The sequence below is a fragment of the Schistocerca gregaria genome, chromosome 1, assembly GCF_023897955.1.
Source record: "Schistocerca gregaria isolate iqSchGreg1 chromosome 1, iqSchGreg1.2, whole genome shotgun sequence".
Lineage (NCBI taxonomy): Eukaryota > Metazoa > Arthropoda > Insecta > Orthoptera > Acrididae > Schistocerca > Schistocerca gregaria.
Window position 1 is genome coordinate 621498507 of NC_064920.1, and position 13324 is coordinate 621511830.

At 47.3% G+C, this 13324-nt stretch overlaps 1 protein-coding gene across 8 annotated transcripts in view; it reads right to left on the reverse strand.

Annotated features, from left to right (window-relative positions):
• The window catches only part of LOC126359421 (leukocyte tyrosine kinase receptor), an 815186-nt gene that overhangs the window by 536380 nt on the left and 265482 nt on the right, over positions 1-13324 (reverse strand). Inside the window, exon 1 of one of the 8 annotated variants that reach the window (XM_050007635.1) lies at positions 333-338. The exons of the other annotated variants lie outside the window; for them this stretch is intronic. The gene's annotated coding sequence lies outside the window, so the exon portion shown is untranslated. Of the gene's footprint in view, positions 1-332; positions 339-13324 lie in introns of those variants that run through there. 8 annotated transcript variants of the gene reach the window in all.

Here is a 13324-nt window from a genome sequence, read left to right on the forward strand (position 1 = left end):
GTGTGTTCCACAAGTATGAGCAAATCTAAGGGCAGCCAGATATGTCCTTCTGATCGTAATTCTTTGAGATGGAAGGCTGAAAGATATGTAACAAAGGGTGGTAAGCACAGAACAAACATACCGTTGCCAGGTAGAGTAACTGCATTTTTGTTCAGTTGTCAACGATTCATGCGTCCGAACGGAAACCGTATATTTTATTAAATGACCGTGCTGTCCTCTGCATAAAGATTTAATACACATTAAAATGCCTCCAAATAAGAGTCGAAACGGGTAGCGTAAATAAAAGTGCCACAAACCCGGCAACTGTAGCGTTTGATTTCAATTAACGTGACGCGTTGTCGGAGGAGTCGGGCGCGGGGCAGCGGGGCAGCGGGGCAGTAAGTGAAGAGCGAGAAGAGCTGTCGAGCCGTAACGGCGGCTGCTGCCGGAGCCGCGCCTAATTAATTAAGGTCTCGAGTGCCGCACTGCCGCCGAGCCGCAAGAGCCGTTACGCGGCGCAGCGCGGGGCAGCTGCTGCTGCCCGTGCGGACCTGGGCCGTGTGTAGTGCAGGCTGGCTGTTTGGCTCGTTGCAATAAGCTGTTTCTCTGCATCACAACGAAATCTGTATAGTATGGAATCGACAGTACTGAGTGCAAGCCGCCTGCCACATTTGCGGACACGACTGATTACACTCGACACCTTGTAGGTTTACAAGACCACACAACGACACGTGCAATGTTATCCTCTCACGCTGTCTGTACAGATGCAGGTGAAGTTTAATTACCAATAAATAAAGCCCCAAAAGTTCATAAAAAAGGAATGAAACAATTATCTTTCCTGTATGCATGTGTGGTGTCTACCCTTTTGGCACCTGTGATACATTATATGTAAGTTGGAGGTGGATGGGGACAAAGGAAAGGACGACAGCTGCATCGGGACATTAGGCGGAATCAGCAGCGACGAGCGAAAATATGTACCAGACCAGGACTCGAACGCAGGGTCTCCTGCGTACTAGGCCACTGCGCCACACGACACTGTGTTCATCGCAAGTGCGCGGGCTGTCTCGGCACGCTTCACGGCCGATCCACATCCCACCTAGCGCCACCTATCCGCAGTCTCTATTTCCTCTCGCTACTCTGAGATTCCCGCAGGAGGTCGGATGTACTTGTGCATCCGCATTGAAGAACGAGCATCCACTGACCATTTAGGCGAATCAGCTATAGCTGATGCTGAATGCGTGGTGCCTGTTCTTTCATTCATATTAGTGATTCACCTAGAAGGCCTAGATGGGGAACGGATCCAGTGTCTCTCAGATGGCGCAGTGTGTAACGCACGTGTCTAGTAAGCGACAGATCACGGGTTCGAGTCCTAGTTGGATACAAGGTTTCATTCGTCGCCGCTAATTCCGACTAATGTCCCGATGCAGCTAACTTCAGTAATTCCTTCCATTTCCTTTCCTTTCCCCCCCCCCTCCCCCCCCCCCCCCCATTCACCTTCAGTTGAGATTGCACCAATCCAGCTTCTATCCGCATTTAGAAACTTGCCGCCCAGAGCACAAAAGGGCCACCAGATGAATGATAGTCACTTTCAACATCTGCTATACTCAGGTTAGTACTGTATTTCCTTTCCTCTGCTATGTGTCTTTATATCCTGCAGCTCTGTTCTCCGGGCAACTTTTATTTGTCCCACCCTGCAGAACCGTACGATAATATTAATTTAGAAAAAAAAAGGGTCCCCTCATGAAACGGTTGTAGGACAGAGAAGAAAGTTATACTTGTTAAAGTTAATCTTTTATTTATTGATTCAAATATAATGATTCTCATATGCATGGAAACTATAGTGACAAGTCACCATGTCATGGATAGTGAAAATACTGCACATTGAATTACAAATCATCTAGTGATCATCAGATAAACTTGTTGTCTATACTGACTGTACTGAATAAATGATGAAGTCACTTCAATGCCCTGTGGAAGATTGCTCCTCAACAAGCCAATGACGTTTCAGAGGCTGAGCAGTTCGCAAATGCAATAATACTGAGAAGATCCAAATGCAATAATACTGAGGAGATCGACTATGATCCAAGTACAAGAAATTCGCCCTAAGAAAGGAAACTCACGCTGTCAAATAAACTCGAAAATTGAGTTGTTAAGAGGAAAAGCTGCACAGATGATCGCGACACGTACTAAAAAGGAACAGCGAAAGAAACGCCAGGCTGAGCCTGACAACTCGCAATATCTTCGCAACGAGACGTCCCCCGAATGGGGAATACCAGATCCTCGAACCCGACTCCGTTTATCAGTGTTCTACCACGTTCCTTGCCGCTCCTTAATCATAGCATATTTTATGATTTGTTAATGCACTGAATCCCTGTGGTTTCTGTTTATTGGAATACATGAAAGTGGTCTAAGAGCATAATTGTAGAACAGTACGACAAATAAAATACATATAAATTCATGGATCGATGTTCCCAAATTTGGTATAGAAACAGAAATCCACATGAGTATTAGGAGTGTGGCACAGGTAACCCTGTAGCTCCTTCAGGAGCTCCTGTTGTATAGGGTGCCCTGCATAACAGGCATGTTGAGGGAGAACAATATCGGTCTGCGAAATCAATCTGCTTTGCAAGACAGCCTGCATATCAGGAGCAAAAAACGGTTTTCCAGGCCCAACATACAGGCTGCCATGCACAACAGGCATATTGTGTTGGAGTAGTACTGGCCTGTTTTATCGACCTGCTTTGCTTGATGACATGTGTATCAGGGTCAAATGACATTTAGCCTGTGCTGCTTGACTGGCGTTTGGGACTAATATCAGCCTGCTTTATTGAACAGCAATGCAGGGGCTAAATATGCTGAGAAACATGGCTGGGGACAGGTGAGATGGTTAGAGGAGGTGATGTGCAGGGGGGATGCGGAAATGGACAGAGAGAGGGAAGGAGGGGGAGGTGCTTGAGGCAGGCGAAGATGTAGAGAGGCTGTGGCCATATGGCAAAGGAAGAGAGGGAGGTAGAGATGGAAAGAGAGGGGTGAGAAGTAAATGATAGAGGAAGGGAGGAGGAAGATATGGTCAGAGATAGGGCGTGGAGAAAATGGGCAAACTGAGGGGGAGGAGGAGATGAAAAGGCAGAGAGAGTGGGGAGAATGAGATAGGTAGATGTGGGAGGATGTGTTGGACAGAAGCCTCGTCTGAGTGATAAAGGTGTCCCGAGAATTATCAATTCATGGCGCAGTTGAATTACAGCTCCATCTAGCATTTGACCCTCAAACTGATCATGTGTTTCTACTGCGCCAGAGCACACGAATGTCTGGTAGTTGCCGACAGAAATGACACGCCAAGAGGAAGTGTGGCTATATGTGATGGTGGTGAGGAAGTCACGATTTAGTGTGAGAAGCGGGATCAACTTGAAGCCAGCGGTGGCCTAGACATTGCGTACGGCACGACGCGTGTGGATGGCACACCGTCTGGTCTGGTTGATGCCCCAGAATGGCTCCTGACAGTGCCCTGTGTAGTTGGAGGACGGGATAGCCACTGGCATCGCCTGTGGAGCCGTGGCAGTATGAAGATGGCCAACAAAAAGTGAACATAGGTAGAAACTTCCTAAGAAAGAAGCTGACTGGACGAGACGAAGCAGGAACTTGTGCAACAAAGCATTGAGGTAGCCTGGTGGTTTCTTCAGTCTGGGTTTGCTGTCAACCCGGGGAATCGATTCCAGTCTAAATGAGCTTGGTTGCTTCGTGGATATAAGGAAAGCAGCACCGCCGTTAGATATGGTGTGTTTTCGACTATGATTATTAATGGAGCTGTGCGAGTGCGATCAGTGCAAATCTTTGGTGTGCGGACGACTGTGTGTGGCTTGGTCAGTTTGAATTGTGCAAGAAGTCACATTGCAAATACGCAGAGGCCACTGTATGGCCTAGTGTTTTTTGGTCTGAGAATCTGTGGTTTATTGTTTATTGTGCTCAATGAACTTTTTAACCTGTTCTTAGTGCTGGCGTTCATTGATGCTGTTTTCATTTATCGTGGTTGGGGCCAGCAGCTGGTAAACTGGGTTGGTACAGTCTCTTGTTCTCTTCATTTCTTTAGTAATCGACTGTATGGTGTTAATTGCTGTATCGTAGTTTGGTGGGGTATTTTTTACAATATTGTGTTGATTATTGTTTGTCTTTCTTGTCATCCTTTAACTGTTGTTTATTGTTAGTGGTGTATTGTTCGTGCTACTTTTATTGTAAAGTTGCTGAAATTCAAAAGGGTAGATTATTTTACTGTGTGTCCTGTTGTATTAGGTAATAAGTTTGTATTTGGATAATGTGAGCGCTGAGTACCTTCCTTAATTAAACTTTTGCATGTGCCCGGAATTGTTGAGTCTGATTAACAATTATATTTAACGCTTGTTAAAGATTTACGCCGATGCAACCGGTAGCCTCTTTCCACTTCCATCGTTTCCCGTGCAGCAAAAGGTGGTACACGTTGATAGAAGCCTATGGTAGGGTATACATTATAGATGGCACATTCAACTTGCCACCGGAGCACCGTAAGGCACGCAGGGGAGATACCGTGGTGAGGGGTGGCGATGTTCAGGCTTCATGGAAGAGAGCCCCTGATGGTCTGCCGTCGTTGTCACAGGCGAACGATACAGTGACGACTGTCAGATCATTTGAATCCGTTTATTTGCGTACTGCACTCTAAGGCGATCGGAATCTTTAGCAAGACAATGCACTACTCCATCGCTCCTAAATTGGGGAGTCAAAATATTTCGAGGAGCACTGCTCTGACTTGAAGGAGAGTCTGTTGCCTTACCTGTCATCTGACCCCAGTCGTAATGAGCACGTATCAGGCACAATCAAGCGATTTGTGCTTGTGTTGAAATCATCTGCACCCTAGTTCCATGAATCGTTGGCGGCTTTTGAGCAGTCATAGATGCTTTCTCTTTTGTTTTAGTGTTTCGTGGAGTTAATCAAAATGGTGGAGTGTGTTACACTTTCTTAGGTTACTATATCTAATTCAGTTGCTTGTGTGCCCTTTAAGGCAGAGGCAGGAAATTAATTCGAGCCTACGGGCAGTTTATACAGAAATCATGCGGCGTATTGGCGAAGGCCACACGCGGTTCTCCCATCTACAGGTAATAATGTAACTATTGAAGGCAGCGCAGCGCTTGTTTATCTCCCGGATGTGTGACATGTTGCAGGCGCCCCTCGGCACCTTTGACTTGGTCGCACCGGATGTCCTGTGGCGGTGTTGTGTATTCCTTGTGGCATCTTCAGCACCGTCCACGCTCACTCGTCTGTCTTCTGAGAGCTGTGGGCAGTACTCGACTAATGCGTTTGAAATAAGTGACTACATTCTTGAGTGGGAGGACGTTTTTATATGTAACACTAGGAGCTCCCCGCGATGTTATTTATCAGCAAATGTTAATACCGAAACCTACTATCCATGCTTATGCACCATCACGAAACATCTCCCTTGAATGTATTGAGGCGCGAGCCATTTGCTACCCAGCAAACTGGGCGACATCGGAAAATAATCCACCAAATTAATTTTTTTTTGTTGCAAATTTGTGGTAACGTCATATGGGACCAAACTGCTGAGGTCATCGGTCTCTAAGCTTACACACTACTTAATCCAACCTAAGGGCCACACGCGCCGGCCGGAGTGGGCCGTGCGGTTCTAGGCGCTACAGTCTGGAGCCGAGCGACCGCTACGGTCACAGGTTCGAATCCTGTCTCGGGCATGGATGTGTGTGATGTCCTTAGGTTAGTTAGGTTTAATTAGTTCTACGTTCTCGGCGACTGATGACCTCATAAGTTGAGTCACATAGTGCTCAGAGCCATTTTTTTGACAACACGCACCCATGTCCGAGGGAGGACTCGAACCTCCGACGGGGGGAGCCGAGCGGACCGTGACTAGGCGCAACAGACCGCGTGGCTACCCCGCCGCTGAAGCATTAAGGGGTAGCAACCATACTAATTCGATGAAGAAAGAAAATAAGTAATTTCTAGATCGGTTCGGCGCAATTTTTATTTGATATTTGTACTTACAACGTCATCTGCCCTTACGTATGTGCCTGTTATCAACAGATACGCTCAACATATCATAATCATATCCAGCCTTACTGGAATCCTACCACGTTCTAGATGTAAAGGCACATCGCCTCTCTATCCTACGTATTTAAATAACACCGAAGTTGTGAGTCTTGAAGCGTCTCAGAAGCTTAAGATAACCCTGACCCTAAGCGGAAAAAACGTAACGGGCTTGTATGGAAGCATAGATTCAACATTTTCAGGATTGTGTAAGGATTGTATTCATTACGTCAAATCGTATTATGTAGGACATATTAAACAATAAACCCACATTCACAAATACTAGACAGTTGAAAAGTAAAAGAGTAAACAGCTTTTTTTAAAGAGTAATTATTGTTCCACATTTCGCTGTATATTCTTCAAATGAATAAATATCTTGCACTACACACTTTTCAAAGTAGCCTATGTGTTATTCAGGAAAAAAGCTAATATCATTTCAGATTTCTTCCAGATCTGTCTAGCTGTTTCAGCGTGAGGGTGTAACAAACATACTCGCACGCACACTTTAGGATTTATAATATACACTCCTGGAAATGGAAAAAAGAACACATTGACACCGGTGTGTCAGACCCACCATACTTGCTCCGGACAGTGCGAGAGGGCTGTACAAGCAATGATCACACGCACGGCACAGCGGACACACCAGGAACCGCGGTGTTGGCCGTCGGTCTCGCTAGCTGCGCAGCATTTGTGCACCGCCGCCGTCAGTGTCAGCCAGTTTGCCGTGGCATACGGAGCTCCATCGCAGTCTTTAACACTGGTAGCATGCCGCGACAGCGTGGACGTGAACCGTATGTGCAGTTGACGGACTTTGAGCGAGGGCGTATAGTGGGCATGCGGGAGGCCGGGTGGACGTACCGCCGAATTGCTCAACACGTGGGGCGTGAGGTCTCCACAGTACATCGATGTTGTCGCCAGTGGTCGGCGGAAGGTGCACGTGCCCGTCGACCTGGGACCGGACCGCAGCAACGCACGGATGCACGCCAAGACCGTAGGATCCTATGCAGTGCCGTAGGGGACCGCACCGCCACTTCCCAGCAAATTAGGGACACTGTTGCTCCTGGGGTATCGGCGAGGACCATTCGCAACCGTCTCCATGAAGCTGGGCTACGGTCCCGCGCACCGTTAGGCCGTCTTCCGCTCACGCCCCAACATCGTGCAGCCCGCCTCCAGTGGTGTCGCGACAGGCGACAGGCGTGAATCGAGGGACGAATGGAGACGTGTCGTCTTCAGCGATGAGAGTCGCTTCTGCCTTGGTGCCAATGATGGTCGTATGCGTGTTTGGCGCCGTGCAGGTGAGCGCCACAATCAGGACTGCATACGACCGAGGCACACAGGGCCAACACCCGGCATCATGGTGTGGGGAGCGATCTCCTACACTGGCCGTACATCTCTGGTGATCGTCGAGGGGACACTGAATAGCGCACGGTACATCCAAACCGTCATCGAACCCATCGTTCTACCATTCCTAGACCGGCAAGGAAACTTGCTGTTCCAACAGGACAATGCACGTTCGCATGTATCCCGTGCCACCCAACGTGCTCTAGAAGGTGTAAGTCAACTACCCTGGCCAGCAAGATCTCCGGATCTGTCCCCCATTGAGCATGTTTGGGACTGGATGAAGCGTCGTCTCACGCGGTCTGCACGTCCAGCACGAACGCTGGTCCAACTGAGGCACCAGATGGAAATGGCATGGCAAGCCGTTCCACAGGACTACATCCAGCATCTCTACGATCGTCTCCATGGGAGAATAGCAGCCTGCATTGCTGCGAAAGGTGGATATACACTGTACTAGTGGCGACATTGTGCATGCTCTGTTGCCTGTGTCTATGTGCCTGTGGTTCTGTCAGTGTGATCATGTGATGTATCTGACCCCAGGAATGTGTCAATAAAGTTTCCCCTTCCTGGGACAATCGATTCACGGTGTTCTTATTTCAATTTCCAGGAGTGTATTTACTGTCCTGGGATACGCTATGCTTCGCCTGCTCGTTCTGTAAGAGTTGTTTTTTGACGAGCCGTACTAGTCGCCTCTCGTCCCATCGTAACCCAAACGTGCTCAATTGGAGACAGGTCCGGGGGTCGAGCTGGCCACGGACTTGCTTCACGTCTTGCAGAGCATGTTGACTTTCATGGGCATCAGCTTCCTGCTACATGAACGGAAAAACAGCGGATCTAATTACATACTATACGTACCGAGCGCTGGTTAGCGTCCCGTCCAGTTGTGGCTTATCGCACCTCAGATCATAATTCCAGGGTTGGGGCCATTGTGTGTTGGACGAATGGACTCTCCGAGGCAGGGCTCACCAGGTCTACATCGTATGTGCAAACGACCATCACTTGCGTGCAGGCAGAACCTGCTTTCATCGCTGAAGACCCAAGTCATCCTCTGACGTCACCACTCGAAGCGTGCACATCCATTTTGTGGCATGAGTGGAAGACGCGCTACAGGTGTACGTGCCTGCAGTCCTACTGTTAATAACCGGTTCACAACAGTTCGTGTGGACACGTCTGGGCTCACACGCTCTCTTATGTGTGCTACGGCAGCTTTATGATCTGCCACTGGTACCCTTATGATCTTGGCGGTCGTCTGTGCTGCGTGGAAGTCCAGGCCTTGTCTCCGGGTATGGGAATATTCACTTGTACCAGTATCGTTGCACAAAGGACGCAGCACGTCCAACTGGTGAGGCAATTCTCAGAAAGTAGTATCCCGCCAGTCGAAAGCTACATTTTAACCTCTTCCAAACTCGCTCGGTTGGCTGTAGTAAGCACGAGTGCATCTTCATGACATGGTTGTCTGCTTGCTTCACACATTTGCTTCACTCTGAGCAATGTGGCTGTGAGAATTCCCTATTAAAGGATAGACACAGAACGCGCTCTGGTAGATATGCCACTACTCTATCTTTTCGCAGTGGAAGTTAAAATTATTACATCTCCTATGCCCCAGGTGGCATATGCTGTCATCGGTTGAAAATCGATGTTGTCTTTCCAGGTATACTCATTTTCGTAGAGACCAAAAACTGTCGTCGAAGACTGAAATTGTAAAGTTTTCAATACGTAACTGATGTTGGGAGTAAAAGTTACTCTCAAATGAGGAGATAGACATATGAGAGATCGTTTCGGGCTGGATCAAAGTGGTCCGGAGACTGACTTCCTCGCTATGCTCTTCCTCTGGGTCGATCCTCTGCAGGTCTCCCTGAATTTGGTCAAAATTTTCTAGCGTCGCAACTTCTCTGTATACAACAGTATCATCCCTGAAGAGCCTCATGGAACTTCCGACGTTACATAGGAGCCCATTTATATACAGTATATTGTAAAACGTAATGGTTCTAAAACACTACTCTGGGACATGACCGAAGTTAGTTTTACGTGTAAAGACTTCTCTCAGTTTAAAACGACATGTTGGGTTTTATTTGCTGCAAACTCTTCAGTCCAATCATACAGTTAGTCTGATATTCCATACGCTCGTGTTTTGTTCATTAGGTGGCAGTACGAAAGTCAAGGAACACAGCATCTACATGGGCGCCTGTATCTGCTGCTTTCTGTGGAGCTGGGTCTTCTGTTACAGAGTTGGTTTCCAGTCTTCAGAAATGTCACAGTACTTGGACATAAAACGCGTTCCAAAATTTTGCAACCTACCGACGTCAGAGACATAGGTCAATGGTTTTGTGCGTCTGTGCGACGACCCTTCGTGAAAATGGGAATGACTCTGCTTTTTCCCAATTATTAGGAAAGCTTTGACCCTCTAGAGACCTACGCTGTTGCTGAAAGAGGAGCATTCTCTGTGTAGAATCGAACTATTATCCCTTCAGGAGCAGTGGCCTTTGTTGAGCGACTTCAGTTGTTAGGGCCTCTAGATGTCGCTTGCTTCGCTAACACATCGACTTCCTCATTATAGGGGATGCCAATGTGGGAATGCGCACACAACAAACAGATAGTCTGCCGTTGTCGCCGAAGTGGCGTCAAATCGAAAGACTTGCACCAGGCGAGCGGTCTACCCGACGGGAGGCCCTCGTCACACGCCATTATTATTATTATTATTATTATTATTATTATTATTATTATTATTATTATTTAAAAACAACATTGAATATATACCGGTTGGTTGTTTTATTCCAAATATAGTGTTGAATGTTTTTAAGGACTTTATGGGAGACAGACGCAATTAATATCTTTTAGAAGGGAGATGGAGATACCAACTTGAATGCTTCCAAAAAGTCACTGTCTCCGTCATAAAAATAGAAGTGCTTTTAGGTAGTTTGAAGGCTTTTCTGATTTGGACCTGTGGGCGAAAAAGGTGATTACGAAACGGTTCATATCTTCGGTGGTGGTTGCGGAATGTGAGGAGTTGTTTAGACGAAAAGGTGTACGGATAGGGCGCAAGGGCATGATTAATCTGGGTTTAGTAGTAGGAGGCTTAGCCTTACATTTATGGAGGCTGGGTGGGGTAGATGGCAGGTATTACATAGTTGTGCGGATTATAGTTTGGAGCGTTTCAGGAGATGATTCGCTTTACAATTGGGACAACTGGGAGGTTCGCAAGCTTAGTGAAGATGGTTGTGTTTTGGTAGATTGAGGCACTGGTATGAGTGGGAATTTGAAGCATGCAATTGACTGTCTCCAATTCATTCATGTTATCGCAATGTGTTTCCTAGCACTCACGATTTGTTTTTGTGTTTGTGATGAGCATGTTGTAAGGCAGGGCGCTGCCCTAGTGTTTTGGTGTGCTTCAATGTTTCATTTGGTGTCTTTTACAGGTAACCTACAGAGCTTGAGATGAATGACTGTATTTTAGATGGCTTTGTTGTTAAATGTATTTTTCTGTTGTAGGTTGTAGAGATATATATGAGGGTCTTTCGATAGGTAATGGAACACATTTTACTCTCTGCCAGTTTCGGTTTAAAAAAAGCGTAATTTGCTGTGGAATATCGTTGAATACTCTCTCTTCAGCCCCTGTACTTTCATGAAGTTCCGATAGCTGGTGGGACTATATGTAGCTATGAAGACGGCGTTCCAAGCAGGGATCTGTCTTCGAGTTTCTTTCGGCGGAAGACCAAATCATCGCAAATATGCACAGGCATATTCATAGTGCCTACAGAGACCCGGAAGTAAACAAATGCAGGGTGAGTCGTCATCATAACAATGTCCCGCAAACCTGCCCGATCTCCTGAGCGCCAAACAGCTGTGACTCCTTCAATGTTGCAACGTGCTGACATGCTCATTCGAGGTGACGGACAGATGACAAATACCTCGCTACACATCTGGACGTCTCTGTTGATACTGCTGACACAAGTGTCCACCTCTTAGGATGCTCAAAGGTGTGTGCCGCCTAATAGAAGACCACAAAGAACAACGAAAAACTATCTGTTAAGTGCAGTACATGGGAGATAGAGATGTCAGTGATGCAGGAAGAAGTTGGCTCTAACGTCGACCAGTAGAGTGGTATCTTGCGGGCATACCAGCCCTCTCCGTAAGGTGGCGTAAGGACGTCGCATTGAACGGAATTACGCTGAAAAACAGGATTTTGTAATCAAAAGAGTAGGGAATAAGATGGTGTATTGGACTAGTGAAAAAAAAATCAACCTGCTTTCAGAAAAGAAGTGTTAGATTACTTATTGAACGCCCCTCGTGTAGTATTTTTTCGGAGCTCTGTGCCTGAGGTGACAGAATGGCATTGTGGCGGCGACACAGCGCTGCCTCAGTAGCCGGGTGTTTGTTTGCGTGCGGTGTGACGCGGCCACGACTCACGACCCGCTACGTCACGCCGCGCCACGCACGCCAGCGACTGCTGCTGCTGCTGCTGCTGCTGCTGCTGCTGCCGCGGCTGCTGAGAGATCAATACGCGAAGGTCGCCCCCGCTCGCCGTGCGAAGGTGGCTGTCTGGCCGCCACCCGCCACTCTCGCCCTCTCGTGATTTATACCACACCCAATAACCTGCCCCGGTCTGCTTCCTGCCGGCTGGTCCTCCCAGTCAAGTCATACACCCCTACGTAATGCGGATTTGACAACTAGACGTTTAGAGAGGCGGAGAGTACTGTGCTGTAAGTAGAGAAGCAGTAACAGCAGAATGAGTCAGCTCAGTGACTTATCGTGGAATTGTCGTTGTATGTTACCTGAGTAACAGATTCATCAGGGGCATTTCAACTCTCCTACATCTGGCTAACTGTTGGTGATATGATTGTGAAGTGGAAACGTGCAAGAACAACTACTGATACACCATGACCAGGCAGACCTCCCATATTGATGTATGGGAACCGCCGAGAATTGCAGATGGTTGTTGTAGATCAGGAACGGTCAAGAAATCGACTCGCGTGCGATGCTCGTGCACGCATGCTGATCTCTTGTCCGAGTGCACATTCCCCTCCCCTCCCCCCCCCCCCCCTGAGATGCCACGCCATCTGAACGGGAAGAGAGGGAGGAGGGGCGACGCCAGTGGCATGCAGCTTTGTTTCATATTTCATATTTTTCAACGACACACATCATAAACAAAACAAATGTTTAGTATTGAAGTCATAATAAAATTAATAACTTGAATACACAGTATTAATATTCCACAAATAATAATAGTAATAATATTGTGGAACATTAGTACTGTGTGTCCCTCAAGAACCATAGACCTGGTGGGGAGGCTTGCGTGCCTCAGAGATTCAGACAGCGGTACTGTAGGTGCAACCACAACGGAGGGGTATCTGCTGAGAGGCCAGACAAACGTGTGGTTCCTGAAGAGGGGCAGCAGCCTTTTCAGTAGTTGCAGGGGCATCAGTCTGGATGATTGACTGATCTGGCCTTGCAACATTAACAAAAACGGCCTTGCTGCGAACGGCTGAAAGCAAGGCGAAACTACAGCCGTAATTTTTCCCGATGGCATGCAACTTTACTGTATGGTTAAATGATGATGGTGTCCTCTTGGGTAAAACATTCCGGAGGGAAAATAGTCCCCCATTCGGATCTCGCAGCGGGGACTACACAGGAGGACGTCATTATCAGGAGAAAGAAAACTGGCGTTCTACGGATGGGAGCGTGGAATGTCAGATCTCTTAATCGGGCAGGTATGTTAGAAAATTTAAAAAGGGAAATGATTACGTTATAGTTAGATGCTGTGGGAATTAGCGAAGCTCGGTGGCAGGAGGAAGAAGGCTTCTGGTCAGGTGAATATAGGGTTACAAATACAAAATCAAATAGAGGTAATGCAGGAGTAGGTTTAAAAAATGAATAAAAAATAGGAGCTCAGATAACTACTACGAACAGCATAGTGAACCCATTGTTG